This window comes from Acipenser ruthenus, unplaced genomic scaffold (assembly GCF_902713425.1).
Source record: "Acipenser ruthenus unplaced genomic scaffold, fAciRut3.2 maternal haplotype, whole genome shotgun sequence".
Classification (NCBI taxonomy): domain Eukaryota; kingdom Metazoa; phylum Chordata; class Actinopteri; order Acipenseriformes; family Acipenseridae; genus Acipenser; species Acipenser ruthenus.
The window spans coordinates 27,501-30,000 of record NW_026708248.1 but is presented as its reverse complement, the minus strand read 5'-3'; positions in this window follow the sequence as shown (position 1 = coordinate 30,000).

Genomic DNA, 2,500 nt, shown 5'->3' with positions numbered 1-2,500 from the left:
CTTAATAATGGACTTTACTGTGCTCTGAGAGGATATTCAATGCCTTGGAAATGTTCTTATATCCTACCCCTGATTGGTGCTTTTGAAGAACCTTATTCCGGATTTGCTTTGAATGTTCCTTCACCTTCATGATGTAGTTTTTGTTAGGAAATGTACTAACCAACTGTGGGACCTCCCAGAGACAGGTGTATTTAACCTGAAATCATGTGAAACACCTTAATTGCACACAGGTGGACTCCATTCAACTAATTATGTGACTTCTAAAGACAATTGGTTGCACCAGAGCTTATTTAGGTGTGTCATAGCAAAGGGGGTGAATACTTATGCAATCAATTATTTTCTGTTTTATATTTGTAATTAATTTAGAACAAGTTGTAGATTTTATTTTTCACTTTGACATTATGGACTTTTCTTGTGTTGATCAGTGGCAAAAACTCCCAATTAAATCCATTTTGATTCCATGTTGTAACACAATGAAATGTGGAAAAGTCCAAGGGGGGTGAATACTTTTGAGAGCCACTGTATTTCTTAGCAGACACCCTTATCCAGGACGACTTACAATTGTTACAAGATATCACATTATTTTTACATACAATTATATTATTTTTCTACATACAATTACCCATTTATACAGTTGGATTGTTACTGGAGCAATCTAGGTAAAGTACCTTGCTCAAGGGTACAGCAGCAATGTCCCCCACCTGGGATTGAACCCACGACCTTCTAGTCAAGAGTCCCGAGACCTAACCACTACTCCACACTGCCGCACTGACCATAGTCAAAATTGAGCTACATGACCAGAGTCACCATTGAGCTACATGACCAGAGTCACCATTGAGCTACATGACCAGAGTCACCATTGAGCTACATGACCAGAGTCACCATTGAGCTAAATGACCATAGTTAGAATAGAATTGACTAGAGTCAGAATAGTGCTACATTGGAGGCTGTGTGGTCCAGTGGTTAAAGAAAAGGGCTTGTAACCAGGAGGTCCCCGGTTCAAATCCCACCTTAGCCACTGACTCACTGTGTGACCCTGAGCAAGTCACTTAACCTCCTTGTGCTCCGTCTTTTGGGTGAGATGTAATTGTAAGTGACTCTGCAGCTGATGCAAAGTTCACACACCCTAGTCTCTGTAAGTCGACTTGGATAAAGGTGTCTGCTAAATAAACACATAATAATAATACATTACCATAGCCACAAAAAACCTTAGTGGACAAAGTGGGTCTGGGTGGCCGAGCGGCAGTTCCAGGAGGTCGGCATGAAGTAGTGACTTGCTCTCATAATGCTATTAGATAACAGATACACTGGGGGGGTAAGTGCATATTACTAAGGGCATGGTCTTTTGATCAAAAAAATATTTAAGTAAAAATAATAAGTCAAGCCATGTGGGAGGCTCTGCACCCCGGGCAGAGTTCCCATTCACCCCTGGCAGCTTCCACTTCCCTGGAAGTCTGTCTGTTGCCCTCCCGTGCCTGGCGCCAGATCAGGTCGGGCTGGAGGCTCTGTTTTCGGCTTGGGGAGGCGGTGGGTCCCCTTACAGTCCTGGACTTCCATGCTGATGGAAGTATGCTGCCCTCCCGCGCCTGGCGCCAGATCAGGCCGGGCTGGAGGCTCTGTTTTGGGCTTGAGTAGGCAGTGTGGGTCCCTTACATTTTTTTATTTTTAATGCACTTTAAGTCTCTTGCCTTCACGGGGTTTGGAGGCTCTGTTTTGGGCAACAGTGTGCCATTTGTGTCGCTGACTTTCAGTGCACTTGAAGCCTGTTGCCCTCGTGGGGTTTGGAGGCTCTGTTTTCAGCAGCAGTGTGCCGTTTGTGTCCTTGGTGACCTCCATGTTTTTGCTGCTAGAGACTAAGTCCCGTTGTGGACATGGTCGTGTCTACCTTCAATGCGAGCCTTTTGGTGGACATGGTCATTGGCCAAGCACTTTAAAAAAAAAAATCCTATCTTTAACATTAGATGACCATAGTCCGGACTTTTTTGGCTCCGCCAGAAACTAAGAGTTGAAAAAGACATAGTCATGTCGCCTATCTTTAACATGACATGACCATGACCATAGCAGGGCAGTTTATGGAAGTCTGTAAACGGCCGAGATTGAAATGTCCTGCGGGGTGGCAGCGACTCCTTGGCAGTGTGACTTCGGCCCCGTTGCCCATAAAGACTCCATGTCTGAGATACAACGGGGGGACCCGCGGAGATTTCCGTCGACAGGGTTTTTAGAACAAAAAATATTTCTAAGTCAGGACGGAGGTGTCAGAAAAATGCTTGTGAGTGATCAGTTGAAGCCAGGCTTGGAGGCTTTGTGCTGGGCAGGGGAAGATGGCCGGGATGACTTCTCCTGTCGGGTCCATGCTGTGGGAGGCTCCGCACTTGAACCAGAGCTCACACTTTCCAAGAAAAAGTCCTGGACAAGTCTCGGTGTGGTTTTGTTTTTTGTTGTTCTAAAACCCTGTCCGACCGCCCTACTGTGGACTAGGGCGAGGGCAAGGAGGCGAGTC